This window comes from Colobus angolensis, unplaced genomic scaffold (assembly GCF_000951035.1).
Source record: "Colobus angolensis palliatus isolate OR3802 unplaced genomic scaffold, Cang.pa_1.0 Scaffold128, whole genome shotgun sequence".
NCBI classification, from domain to species: domain Eukaryota; kingdom Metazoa; phylum Chordata; class Mammalia; order Primates; family Cercopithecidae; genus Colobus; species Colobus angolensis.
In genome coordinates, this window is record NW_012114030.1 from 2,674,256 (window position 1) to 2,674,577 (window position 322).

Here is a 322-nt window from a genome sequence, read left to right on the forward strand (position 1 = left end):
AAAAAAAAAAAAAAAAAAAAAAAAATTGTAGCAGGACGAGCCTCAGACAAGAACCCCTCAGACACTGAGTTGTGAAAGAAAGGGCTTTATTCAGCTGGGAGCATCAGCAGACTCATGTCTCCAAACACCGAGCTCCCCAAGTAAGCAATTCCTGTTCCTTTTAAGGGTTCACAACTATAAGGGGGTCTGCATGAGAGGGTCGTGATCGACTGAGCAAACAGTGGGTGGTGACTGTGTTATGCCCAGACCGTTTATTCCCCAAAGAAGACCACCAGAGTCCAGAGTCAAAGCCAAGCGGCAAGGATCTTTAACGCAAGTTCGA